This window comes from Aulonocara sp. 'chitande type north' Nkhata Bay, linkage group LG5 (genome assembly GCF_057382095.1).
Source record: "Aulonocara sp. 'chitande type north' Nkhata Bay isolate Kocher_YH1m ecotype deep benthic linkage group LG5, A_spYH_male_GT1.1, whole genome shotgun sequence".
In the NCBI taxonomy this organism is placed as follows: domain Eukaryota; kingdom Metazoa; phylum Chordata; class Actinopteri; order Cichliformes; family Cichlidae; genus Aulonocara; species Aulonocara sp. 'chitande type north' Nkhata Bay.
Genome location: NC_141348.1, coordinates 464,724 through 476,850, shown reverse-complemented (window position 1 = coordinate 476,850; position 12,127 = coordinate 464,724). Strand labels below are relative to the sequence as shown.

The 12,127-nt window shown below is 57.4% G+C and overlaps 5 non-coding genes and 3 pseudogenes across 5 annotated transcripts; all 8 read right to left on the bottom strand.

The window, feature by feature from the left end:
- Positions 1-414: 414 nt before the first annotated feature.
- LOC147329037 (5S ribosomal RNA) lies at positions 415-533 on the bottom strand. The gene has a single exon (XR_015129357.1). It is a non-coding gene; the product is annotated as a 5S ribosomal RNA (ribosomal RNA).
- A 1,256-nt stretch (positions 534-1,789) lies between these two features.
- LOC147329036 (5S ribosomal RNA) lies at positions 1,790-1,898 on the bottom strand (annotated as a pseudogene).
- Positions 1,899-3,034: 1,136 nt separating this feature from the next.
- Positions 3,035-3,153, bottom strand: LOC147329035 (5S ribosomal RNA). The gene has a single exon (XR_015129356.1). It is a non-coding gene; the product is annotated as a 5S ribosomal RNA (ribosomal RNA).
- Positions 3,154-4,688: 1,535 nt separating this feature from the next.
- Positions 4,689-4,807, bottom strand: LOC147329034 (5S ribosomal RNA). Its single transcript, XR_015129355.1, has one exon. It is a non-coding gene; the product is annotated as a 5S ribosomal RNA (ribosomal RNA).
- Positions 4,808-6,023: 1,216 nt separating this feature from the next.
- On the bottom strand, positions 6,024-6,132 carry LOC147329033 (5S ribosomal RNA; annotated as a pseudogene).
- A 1,757-nt stretch (positions 6,133-7,889) lies between these two features.
- LOC147329032 (5S ribosomal RNA) lies at positions 7,890-8,008 on the bottom strand. Its single transcript, XR_015129658.1, has one exon. It is a non-coding gene; the product is annotated as a 5S ribosomal RNA (ribosomal RNA).
- Positions 8,009-9,105: 1,097 nt separating this feature from the next.
- Positions 9,106-9,224, bottom strand: LOC147329031 (5S ribosomal RNA). The gene has a single exon (XR_015129718.1). It is a non-coding gene; the product is annotated as a 5S ribosomal RNA (ribosomal RNA).
- A 1,022-nt stretch (positions 9,225-10,246) lies between these two features.
- Positions 10,247-10,355, bottom strand: LOC147329030 (5S ribosomal RNA; annotated as a pseudogene).
- Positions 10,356-12,127: the final 1,772 nt, after the last annotated feature.

Below are 12,127 nucleotides of genomic sequence, written 5' to 3'. Positions count from 1 at the left end.
GCCTAAGCCAGCAGCCACAGGCCCTGGTGTGGTGTAAGTGGCCTGAGCAAGAGCCACAGGCCCTGGTGTGGTGTAAGTGGCCTGAGCAAGAGCCACAGACCCTGGTGTGGTGTAATTGGCCTCAATAGCAACTAATGCCCTGGTGTGGTGTAGGTGGCCTCAGCCAGCAGCCACAGGCCCTGGTGTGGTGAAAGTGGCCTCAGCCAGAGCCACAGGCCCTGATGTGGTGTAAGTGGCCCCAGCCGGTCACTCAGGCCCTTGTGTGGTGTAGGTTGCATCAGCTAGCAGCACAAGACATTGGAAAAGAGCCAAAAGCAGTGTCGTTAATGTGCCCTCATTAATGGGCAGCTGCTTTTGGTCTTTTAATACACCCCTTCTCTGGATCAAAAGCGGTTCAATGACATGAAAATCAAAGGCTTACAGCACCAGGTATTCCCAGGCAGTCTCCCATCCAAGTACTAACCAAGCCCAGCCCTGCTTAGCTTCCGAGATCAGACGAGGTCGGGCGTGCTCAGGGTGGTATGGCCGTAAGCTGCTGGACCCAGCACAATGTCTCAATTTATGGATTCAAGTGATTAGGTGGCAAGTACCTGAAGTTACGAAGACAATGCTATAACCATACCTGCATGTTTGCATAATACCCTAACCCAAAGGCTCAGTTTGGCATTTATCCAACAGCACAGGCCCTGGATTGTTGAAGATGGCCTCAGGAACCAGCACAGGACCTGGTGTGTTGTACATGGCCACAGCAAGGAGCACAGGGCCTGGTTTGGTGAAGATGGCCTCGGCCAGAAGCGCAGGGCCTGGTGTGATGTGAGTGGCCTGAGCAAGAGCCACAGGCCTTGGTGTGGTGTAAGTGGCCTCAGCCAGCAGCCACAGGCCCTGGTGTGGTGTAGGTGGCCTCAGCCAGCAGCCACAGGCCCTGGTGTGGTGTAGGTGGCCTCAGCCAGCAGCCACAGGCCCTGGTGTGGTGTAAGTGGCCTCAGCCAGCAGCCACAGGCCCTGGTGTGGTGTAAGTGGCCTGAGCAAGAGCCACAGGCCCTGGTGTGGTGTAAGTGGCCTGAGCAAGAGCCACAGACCCTGGTGTGGTGTAATTGGCCTCAATAGCAACTAATGCCCTGGTGTGGTGTAGGTGGCCTCAGCCAGCAGCCACAGGCCCTGGTGTGGTGTAAGTGGCCTCGGCCAGCAGCCACAGGCCCTGGTGTGGTGTAAGTCGCCTCAGCCAGAAGCCACAGGCACTGGTGTGGTGTAAGTGGCCTCAGCCAGCAGCAAAAGGGCCCTGGTGTGGTGTAAGTGGCCTCAGCCAGCAGCCACAGGCCCTGGTGTGGTGTAGGTGGCCTCAGCCAGCAGCCACAGGCCCTTGTGTGGTGTAATTGGCCTCAATAGCAACTAAGGCCCTGGTGTGGTGTAAGTGGCCTCAGCCAGTGCCACAGGCCCTGGTGTGGTGTAAGTGGCCTGAGCAAGAGCCACAGACCCTGGTGTGGTGTAATTGGCCTCAATAGCAACTAAGGCCCTGGTGTGGTGTAGGTGGCCTCAGCCAGCAGCCACAGGCCCTGGTGTGGTGTAAGTGGCCTCAGCCAGCAGCCACAGGCCCTGATGTGGTGTAAGAGGCCCCAGCCGGTCCCTCAGGCCCTTGTGTGGTGTAGGTTGCATCAGCTAGCAGCACAAGACATTGGAAAACAGCCAAAAGCAATGTCGTTAATGTGCCCTCATTAATGGGGAGCTGCTTCTGGTCTTTTAATACACCCCTTCTCTGGATCAAAAGCGGTTCAATGACATGAAAAAGAAAGGCTTACAGCACCAGGTATTCCCCCATCCAAGTACTAACCAAGCCCAGCCCTGCTTAGCTTCCGAGATCAGACGAGGTCGGGCGTGCTCAGGGTGGTATGGCCGTAAGCTGCTGGCCCCAGCACAATGTCTCAATTTATGGATTCAAGTGATTAGGTGGCAAGTACCTGAAGTTACGAAGACAATGCTATAACCATACCTGCATGTTTGCATAATACCCTAACCCAAAGGCTCAGTTTGGCATTTATCCAACAGCACAGGCCCTGGATTGTTGAAGATGGCCTCAGGAACCAGCACAGGGCCTGGTGTGTTGTACATGGCCACAGCAAGGAGCACAGGGCCTGGTTTGGTGAAGATGGCCTCGGCCAGAAGCGCAGGGCCTGGTGTGATGTGAGTGGCCTGAGCAAGAGCCACAGGCCTTGGTGTGGTGTAAGTGGCCTCAGCCAGCAGCCACAGGCCCTGGTGTGGTGTAGGTGGCCTCAGCCAGCAGCCACAGGCCCTGGTGTGGTGTAGGTGGCCTCAGCCAGCAGCCACAGGCCCTGGTGTGGTGTAAGTGGCCTCAGCCAGCAGCCACAGGCCCTGGTGTGGTGTAAGTGGCCTCAATAGCAACTAAGGCCCTGGTGTGGTGTAAGTGGCCTCAGCCAGCAGTCACAGGCCCTGGTGTGGTGTAGGTGGCCTCAGCCAGCAGCCACAGGCTCTGGTGTGGTGTAAGTCACCTCAGCCAGAAGCCACAGTCCCTGGTGTGGTGTAAGTGGCCTCAGCCAGCAGCCACAGGCCCTGGTGTGGTGTAAGTGGCCTCAGCCAGTGCCACAGGCCCTGGTGTGGTGTAATTGGCCTCAATAGCAACTAAGGCCCTGGTGTGGTGTAAGTGGCCTGAGCAAGAGCCACATACCCTGGTGTGGTGTAATTGGCCTCAATAGCAACTAAGGCCCTGGTGTGGTGTAGGTGGCCTCAGCCAGCAGCCACAGGCCCTGGTGTGGTGTAAGTGGCCTCAGCCAGCAGCCACAGGCCCTGGTGTGGTGTAAGTGGCCTCAGCCAGAGCAACAGGCCCTGATGTGGTGTAAGTGGCCCCAGCCGGTCACTCAGGCCCTGGTGTGGTGTAGGTGGCATCAGCTAGCAGCACAAGACATTGGAAAACAGCCAAAAGCAATGTCGTTAATGTGCCCTCATTAATGGGGAGCTGCTTCTGGTCTTTTAATACACGCCTTCTCTGGATCAAAAGCGGTTCAATGACATGAAAATGAAAGGCTTACAGCACCAGGTATTCCCAGGCAGTCTCCCATCCAAGTACTAACCAAGCCCAGCCCTGCTTAGCTTCCGAGATCAGACGAGGTCGGGCGTGCTCAGGGTGGTATGGCCGTAAGCTGCTGGCCCCAGCACAATGTCTCAATTTATGGATTCAAGTGATTAGGTGGCAAGTACCTGAAGTTACGAAGACAATCCTATAACCATACCTGCATGTTTGCATAATACCCTAACCAAAAGGCTCAGTTTGGCATTTATCCAACAGCACAGGCCCTGGATTGTTGAAGATGGCCTCAAGAACCAGCACAGGACCTGGTGTGTTTTACATGGCCACAGCAAGCAGCACAGGGCCTGGTTTGGTGAAGATGGCCTCAGCAAGCAGCCACAGGCCCTGGTTTGGTGTAAGTGGCCTCAGCTAGCAGCACAGGCCCTGGTGTGATGTGAGTGGCCTGAGCAAGAGCCACAGGCCTTGGTGTGGTGTAAGTGGCCTCAGCCAGCAGCCACAGGCCCTGGTGTGGTGTAAGTCGCCTCAGCCAGAAGCCACAGGCCCTGGTGTGGTGTAGGTGGCCTCAGCCAGCAGCAAAAGGGCCCTGGTGTGGTGTAAGTCGCCTCAGCCAGCAGCCACAGGCCCTGGTGTGGTGTAGGTGGCCTCAGCCAGCAGCCACAGGCCCTGGTGTGGTGTAAGTGGCCTCAGCCAGCAGCCACAGGCCCTGGTGTGGTGTAAGTGGCCTCAGCCAGTGCCACAGGCCCTGGTGTGGTGTAAGTGGTCTGAGCAAGAGCCACAGACCCTGGTGTGGTGTAATTGGCCTCAGCCAGCAGCCACAGGCCCTGGTGTGGTGTAAGTCGCCTCAGACAGAAGCCACAGGCACTGGTGTGGTGTAAGTGGCCTCAGCCAGAAGCAAAAGGGCCCTGGTGTGGTGTAAGTCGCCTCAGCCAGCAGCCACAGGCCCTGGTGTGGTGTAGGTGGCCTCAGCCACCAGCCACAGGCCCTGGTGTGGTGTAAGTGGCCTCAGCCAGCAGCCACAGGCCCTGGTGTGGTGTAAGTGGCCTCAGCCAGCAGCCACAGGCCCTGGTGTGGTGTAAGTGGCCTCAGCCAGTGCCACAGGCCCTGGTGTGGTGTAAGTGGCCTGAGCAAGAGCCACAGGCCCTGGTGTGGTGTAAGTGGCCTGAGCAAGAGCCACAGACCCTGGTGTGGTGTAATTGGCCTCAATAGCAACTAATGCCCTGGTGTGGTGTAGGTGGCCTAAGCCAGCAGCCACAGGCCCTGGTGTGGTGTAAGTGGCCTGAGCAAGAGCCACAGGCCCTGGTGTGGTGTAAGTGGCCTGAGCAAGAGCCACAGACCCTGGTGTGGTGTAATTGGCCTCAATAGCAACTAATGCCCTGGTGTGGTGTAGGTGGCCTCAGCCAGCAGCCACAGGCCCTGGTGTGGTGAAAGTGGCCTCAGCCAGAGCCACAGGCCCTGATGTGGTGTAAGTGGCCCCAGCCGGTCACTCAGGCCCTTGTGTGGTGTAGGTTGCATCAGCTAGCAGCACAAGACATTGGAAAAGAGCCAAAAGCAGTGTCGTTAATGTGCCCTCATTAATGGGCAGCTGCTTTTGGTCTTTTAATACACCCCTTCTCTGGATCAAAAGCGGTTCAATGACATGAAAATCAAAGGCTTACAGCACCAGGTATTCCCAGGCAGTCTCCCATCCAAGTACTAACCAAGCCCAGCCCTGCTTAGCTTCCGAGATCAGACGAGGTCGGGCGTGCTCAGGGTGGTATGGCCGTAAGCTGCTGGACCCAGCACAATGTCTCAATTTATGGATTCAAGTGATTAGGTGGCAAGTACCTGAAGTTACGAAGACAATGCTATAACCATACCTGCATGTTTGCATAATACCCTAACCCAAAGGCTCAGTTTGGCATTTATCCAACAGCACAGGCCCTGGATTGTTGAAGATGGCCTCAGGAACCAGCACAGGACCTGGTGTGTTGTACATGGCCACAGCAAGGAGCACAGGGCCTGGTTTGGTGAAGATGGCCTCGGCCAGAAGCGCAGGGCCTGGTGTGATGTGAGTGGCCTGAGCAAGAGCCACAGGCCTTGGTGTGGTGTAAGTGGCCTCAGCCAGCAGCCACAGGCCCTGGTGTGGTGTAGGTGGCCTCAGCCAGCAGCCACAGGCCCTGGTGTGGTGTAGGTGGCCTCAGCCAGCAGCCACAGGCCCTGGTGTGGTGTAAGTGGCCTCAGCCAGCAGCCACAGGCCCTGGTGTGGTGTAAGTGGCCTGAGCAAGAGCCACAGGCCCTGGTGTGGTGTAAGTGGCCTGAGCAAGAGCCACAGACCCTGGTGTGGTGTAATTGGCCTCAATAGCAACTAATGCCCTGGTGTGGTGTAGGTGGCCTCAGCCAGCAGCCACAGGCCCTGGTGTGGTGTAAGTGGCCTCGGCCAGCAGCCACAGGCCCTGGTGTGGTGTAAGTCGCCTCAGCCAGAAGCCACAGGCACTGGTGTGGTGTAAGTGGCCTCAGCCAGCAGCAAAAGGGCCCTGGTGTGGTGTAAGTGGCCTCAGCCAGCAGCCACAGGCCCTGGTGTGGTGTAATTGGCCTCAATAGCAACTAAGGCCCTGGTGTGGTGTAAGTGGCCTCAGCCAGTGCCACAGGCCCTGGTGTGGTGTAAGTGGCCTGAGCAAGAGCCACAGACCCTGGTGTGGTGTAATTGGCCTCAATAGCAACTAAGGCCCTGGTGTGGTGTAGGTGGCCTCAGCCAGCAGCCACAGGCCCTGGTGTGGTGTAAGTGGCCTCAGCCAGCAGCCACAGGCCCTGATGTGGTGTAAGAGGCCCCAGCCGGTCCCTCAGGCCCTTGTGTGGTGTAGGTTGCATCAGCTAGCAGCACAAGACATTGGAAAACAGCCAAAAGCAATGTCGTTAATGTGCCCTCATTAATGGGGAGCTGCTTCTGGTCTTTTAATACACCCCTTCTCTGGATCAAAAGCGGTTCAATGACATGAAAAAGAAAGGCTTACAGCACCAGGTATTCCCCCATCCAAGTACTAACCAAGCCCAGCCCTGCTTAGCTTCCGAGATCAGACGAGGTCGGGCGTGCTCAGGGTGGTATGGCCGTAAGCTGCTGGCCCCAGCACAATGTCTCAATTTATGGATTCAAGTGATTAGGTGGCAAGTACCTGAAGTCACGAAGACAATCCTATAACCCTACCTGCATGTTTGCATAATACCCTAACCCAAAGGCTCAGTTTAGCATTTATCCAACAGCACAGGTCCTGGATTGTTGAAGTTGGCCTCAGGAACCAGCACAGGGCCTGGTGTGTTGTACATGGCCACAGCAAGCAGCACAGGGCCTGGTTTGGTGAAGATGGCCTCGGCCAGAAGCACAGGGCCTGGTGTGATATGAGTGGCCTTAGCAAGAGCCACAGGCCCTGGTGTGGTGTAAGTGGAATCAGCCAGAAGCCACAGGCCCTGGTGTGGTGTAAGTGGCCTCAGCCAGAGCCACAGGCCCTGGTGTGGTGTAACTGGCCTCAATAGCAAATAAGGCCCTGATGTGGTGTAAGTGGCCTCAGCCAGAGCCACAGGCCCTGGTGTGGTGTAAGTGGCCTCAATAGCAACTAAGGCCCTGGTGTGGTGTAAGTGGCCTCAGCCAGCAGTCACAGGCCCTGGTGTGGTGTAGGTGGCCTCAGCCAGCAGCCACAGGCTCTGGTGTGGTGTAAGTCGCCTCAGCCAGCAGCCACAGGCCCTGGTATGGTGTAAGTGGCCTCAGCCAGCAGCCACAGGCCCTGGTGTGGTGTAAGTGGCCAGAAGCGCAGGGCCTGGTGTGATGTGAGTGGCCTGAGCAAGAGCCACAGACCCTGGTGTGGTGTAATTGGCCTCAATAGCAACTAAGGCCCTGGTGTGGTGTATGTGGCCTCAGCCAGCAGCCACAGGCCCTGGTGTGGTGTAACTGGCCTCAGCCAGCAGCCACAGGCCCTGGTGTGGTGTAAGTGGCCTCAGCCAGAGCCACAGGCCCTGATGTGGTGTAAGTCGCCTCAGCCAGAAGCCACAGGCACTGGTGTGGTGTAAGTGGCCTCAGCCAGCAGCAACAGGCCCTGGTGTGGTGTAAGTCGCCTCAGCAAGCAGCCACAGGCCCTGGTGTGGTGTAGGTGGCCTCAGCCAGCAGCCACAGGCCCTGGTATGGTGTAAGTGGCCTCAGCCAGCAGCCACAGGCCCTGGTGTGGTCTAAGTGGCCTCAGCAAGAGCCACAGACCCTGGTGTGGTGTAATTGGCCTCAGCCAGAGCCACAGGCCCTGATGTGGTGTAAGTGGCCTCAGCCAGAGCCACAGGCCCTGGTGTGGTGTAACTGGCCTCAATAGCAAATAAGGCCCTGATGTGGTGTAAGTGGCCTCAGCCAGAGCCACAGACCCTGGTGTGGTGTAATTGGCCTCAGCCAGAGCCACAGGCCCTGGTGTGGTGTAGGTGGCCTCAGCCAGCCGCCACAGGCCCTGGTGTGGTGTAAGTGGCCTCAGCCAGCAGCCACAGGCCCTGGTGTGGTGTAAGTGGCCTGAGCAAGAGCCACAGACCATGGTGTGGTGTAATTGGCCTCAATAGCAACTAAGGCCCTGGTGTGGTGTAGGTGGCCTCAGCCAGCAGCCACAGGCCGTGGTGTGGTGTAAGTGGCCTCAGCCAGAGCCACAGGCCCTGATGTGGTGTAAGTGGCCCCAGCCGGTCACTCAGGCCCTGGTGTGGTGTAGGTGGCATCAGCTAGCAGCACAAGACATTGGAAAAGAGCCAAAAGCAATGTCGTTAATGTGCCCTCATTAATGGGCAGCTGCTTTTGGTCTTTTAATACACCCCTTTTCTGGATCAAAAGCGGTTCAATGACATGAAAATGAAAGGCTTACAGCACCAAGTATTCCCAGGCAGTCTCCCATCCAAGTACTAACCAAGCCCAGCCCTGCTTAGCTTCCGAGATCAGACGAGGTCGGGCGTGCTCAGGGTGGTATGGCCGTAAGCTGCTGGCCCCAGCACAATGTCTCAATTTATGGATTCAAGTGATTAGGTGGCAAGTACCTGAAGTTACGAAGACAATCCTATAACCATACCTGCATGTTTGCATAATACCCTAACCCAAAGGCTCAGTTTAGCATTTATCCAACAGCACAGGCCCTGGATTGTTGAAGATGGCCTCAGGAACCAGCACAGGGCCTGGTGTGTTGTACATGGCCACAGCTAGCAGCACAGGGCCTGGTTTGGTGAAGATGGCCTCGGCCAGAAGAGCAGGGCCTGGTGTGATATGAGTGGCCTGAGCAAGAGCCACAGGCCCTGGTGTGGTATAAGTGGCCTGAGCAAGAGCCACAGGCCCTGGTGTGGTGTAAGTGGCCTCAGCCAGCAGCCACAGGCCCTGGTGTGGTGTAAGTCACCTCAGCCAGAAGCCACAGTCCCTGGTGTGGTGTAAGTGGCCTCAGCCAGCAGCAACAGGCCCTGGTGTGGTGTAAGTCGCCTCAGCCAGCAGCCACAGGCCCTGGTGTGGTGTAGGTGGCCTCAGCCTGCAGCCACAGGCCCTGGTGTGGTCTAAGTGGCCTCAGCCAGTGCCACAGGCCCTGGTGTGGTGTAAGTGGCCTGAGCAAGAGCCACAGACCCTGGTGTGGTGTAAATGGCCTCAATAGCAACTAAGGCCCTGGTGTGGTGTATGTGGCCTCAGCCAGCAGCCACAGGCCCTGGTGTGGTGTAACTGGCCTCAGCCAGCAGCCACAGGCCCTGGTGTGGTGTAAGTGGCCTCAATAGCAACTAAGGCCCTGGTGTGGTGTAAGTGGCCTCAGCCAGCAGCCACAGGCTCTGGTGTGGTGTAACTGGCCTCAGCCAGCAGCCACAGGCCCTGGTGTGGTGTAAGTGGCCTTAGCCAGAGCCACAGGCCCTGATGTGGTGTAAGTGGCCCCAGCCGGTCACTTAGGTCCTGGTGTGGTGTAGGTGGCATCAGGTAGCAGCACAAGACATTGGAAAAGAGCCAAAAGGAGTGTCGTTAATGTGCCCTCATTAATGGGCAGCTGCTTTTGGTCTTTTAATACACCCCTTCTCTGGATCAAAAGCGGTTCAATGACATGAAAATGAAAGACTGACAGCACCAGGTATTCCCAGGCAGTCTCCCATCCAAGTACTAACCAAGCCCAGCCCTGCTTAGCTTCCGAGATCAGACGAGGTCGGGTGTGCTCAGGGTGGTATGGCCGTAAGCTGCTGGGCCCAGCACAATGTCTCAATTTATGGATTCAAGTGATTAGGTGGCAAGTACCTGAAGTTACGAAGATAATCCTATAACCATACCTGCATGTTTGCATAATACCCTAACCCAAAGGCTCAGTTTGGCATTTATCCAACAGCACAGGCCCTGGATTGTTGAAGATGGCCTCAGGAACCAGCACAGGGCCTGGTGTGTTGTACATGGCTACAGCAAGCAGCACAGGGCCTGGTTTGGTGAAGATGGCCTCGGCCAGAAGCGCAGGGCCTGGTGTGATGTGAGTGGCCTGAGCAAGAGCCACAGGCCTTGGTGTGGTGTAAGTGGCCTCAGCCAGCAGCCACAGGCCCTGGTGTGGTGTAGGTGGCCTCAGCCAGCAGCCACAGGCCCTGGTGTGGTGTAAGTGGCCTCAGCCAGCAGCCACAGGCCCTGGTGTGGTGTAAGTGGCCTCAGCCAGCAGCCACAGGCCCTGGTGTGGTGTAAGTGGCCTCAGCCAGTGCCACAGGCCCTGGTGTAGTGTAAGTAGCCTGAGCAAGAGCCACAGACCCTGGTGTGGTGTAATTGGCCTCAGTCAGCAGCCACAGGCCCTGGTGTGGTGTAAGTGGCCTCAGCCAGTGCCACAGGCCCTGGTGTAGTGTAAGTGGCCTGAGCAAGAGCCACAGACCCTGGTGTGGTGTAATTGGCCTCAGCCAGAAGCCACAGGCCCTGGTGTGGTGTAAGTCGCCTCAGCCAGAAGCCACAGGTACTGGTGTGGTGTAAGTGGCCTCAGCCAGCTGCAAAAGGGCCCTGGTGTGGTGTAAGTGGCCTCAGCCAGCAGCCACAGGCCCTGATGTGGTGTAAGAGGCCCCAGCCGGTCCCTCAGGCCCTTGTGTGGTGTAGGTTGCATCAGCTAGCAGCACAAGACATTGGAAAACAGCCAAAAGCAATGTCGTTAATGTGCCCTCATTAATGGGGAGCTGCTTCTGGTCTTTTAATACACCCCTTCTCTGGATCAAAAGCGGTTCAATGACATGAAAAAGAAAGGCTTACAGCACCAGGTATTCCCCCATCCAAGTACTAACCAAGCCCAGCCCTGCTTAGCTTCCGAGATCAGACGAGGTCGGGCGTGCTCAGGGTGGTATGGCCGTAAGCTGCTGGCCCCAGCACAATGTCTCAATTTATGGATTCAAGTGATTAGGTGGCAAGTACCTGAAGTCACGAAGACAATCCTATAACCCTACCTGCATGTTTGCATAATACCCTAACCCAAAGGCTCAGTTTAGCATTTATCCAACAGCACAGGTCCTGGATTGTTGAAGTTGGCCTCAGGAACCAGCACAGGGCCTGGTGTGTTGTACATGGCCACAGCAAGCAGCACAGGGCCTGGTTTGGTGAAGATGGCCTCGGCCAGAAGCACAGGGCCTGGTGTGATATGAGTGGCCTTAGCAAGAGCCACAGGCCCTGGTGTGGTGTAAGTGGAATCAGCCAGAAGCCACAGGCCCTGGTGTGGTGTAAGTGGCCTCAGCCAGAGCCACAGGCCCTGGTGTGGTGTAACTGGCCTCAATAGCAAATAAGGCCCTGATGTGGTGTAAGTGGCCTCAGCCAGAGCCACAGGCCCTGGTGTGGTGTAAGTGGCCTCAATAGCAACTAAGGCCCTGGTGTGGTGTAAGTGGCCTCAGCCAGCAGTCACAGGCCCTGGTGTGGTGTAAGTGGCCAGAAGCGCAGGGCCTGGTGTGATGTGAGTGGCCTGAGCAAGAGCCACAGACCCTGGTGTGGTGTAATTGGCCTCAATAGCAACTAAGGCCCTGGTGTGGTGTATGTGGCCTCAGCCAGCAGCCACAGGCCCTGGTGTGGTGTAACTGGCCTCAGCCAGCAGCCACAGGCCCTGGTGTGGTGTAAGTGGCCTCAGCCAGCAGCAACAGGCCCTGGTGTGGTGTAAGTCGCCTCAGCCAGAAGCCACAGGCACTGGTGTGGTGTAAGTGGCCTCAGCCAGCAGCAACAGGCCGTGGTGTGGTGTAAGTCGCCTCAGCAAGCAGCCACAGGCCCTGGTGTGGTGTAGGTGGTCTCAGCCAGCAGCCACAGTTCCTGGTGTGGTGTAAGTGGCCTCAGCCAGCAGCCACAGGCCCTAGTGTGGTGTAAGTGGCCTCAGCAAGAGCCACAGACCCTGGTGTGGTGTAATTGGCCTAAGCCAGAGCCACAGGCCCTGGTGTGGTGTAAGTGGCCTGAGCAAGAACCACAGGGCCTGGTTTGGTGAAGATGGCCTCGGCCAGAAGCGCAGGGCCTGGTGTGATGTGAGTGGCCTGAGCAAGAGCCACAGGCCCTGGTGTGGTGTAAGTGGCCTCAGCCAGCAGCCACAGGCCCTGGTGTGGTGTAAGTCGCCTCAGCCAGAAGCCACAGGCACTGGTGTGGTGTAAGTGGCCTCAGCCAGCAGCAAAAGGGCCCTGGTGTGGTGTAAGTCGCCTCAGCCAGCAGCCACAGGCCCTGGTGTGGTGTAGGTGGCCTCAGCCAGCAGCCACAGGCCCTGGTGTGGTGTAAGTGGCCTCAGCCAGTGCCACAGGCCCTGGTGTGGTGTAAGTGGCCTGAGCAAGAGCCACAGACCATGGTGTGGTGTAATTGGCCTCAATAGCAACTAAGGCCCTGGTGTGGTGTAAGTGGCCTCAGCCAGCAGCCACAGGCCCTGGTGTGGTGTAGGTGGCCTCAGCCAGCAGCCACAGGCCCTGGTGTGGTGTAGGTGGCCTCAGCCAGCAGCCACAAGCCCTTATGTGGTGTAAGTGGCCTCAGCCAGCAGCCACAGGCCCTGGTGTGGTGTAAGTGGCCTCAGCCAGTGCCACAGGCCCTGGTGTGGTGTAAGTGGCCTGAGCAAGCGCCACAGACCATGGTGTGGTGTAATTGGCCTCAATAGCAACTAAGGCCCTGGTGTGGTG